Source organism: Colobus angolensis, unplaced genomic scaffold, assembly GCF_000951035.1.
Source record: "Colobus angolensis palliatus isolate OR3802 unplaced genomic scaffold, Cang.pa_1.0 Scaffold402, whole genome shotgun sequence".
Lineage (NCBI taxonomy): Eukaryota > Metazoa > Chordata > Mammalia > Primates > Cercopithecidae > Colobus > Colobus angolensis.
In genome coordinates, this window is record NW_012117400.1 from 508,588 (window position 1) to 508,934 (window position 347).

Consider the following 347-nt stretch of genomic DNA (forward strand, 5'->3'; position numbering starts at 1 on the left):
CCTGCGGCTGCTGTGTGTGCAGGGCGGGAAAACGCTCGCTTCCCGGCCGCAGGCACGGCTGCAGTGGCTCTTCGCCTCCCCCGGCCACCAACGTTCCCTTGTCCCCACTGCCAGTTAAAGGCAGTTCCTCGGGCGTGCGTCCCTTCAGCGACCGGAGAGACTATTCCCAAGGGGGGCGGGGCCGAGCGCGTCGGAGGGGTTAGCACTCTCATCCGGGCATTTCCGAGATGCTGTCGCCGCCATCTTTGTTTTGTGCTGAAAAGTCGCTATTGACGCCCGCGGACGGCCGGGCGAGGGGAAGTGGCAAGATGGCGGCTCCCAGGGCGGAGGCGTGGAGGCTCGCCCTG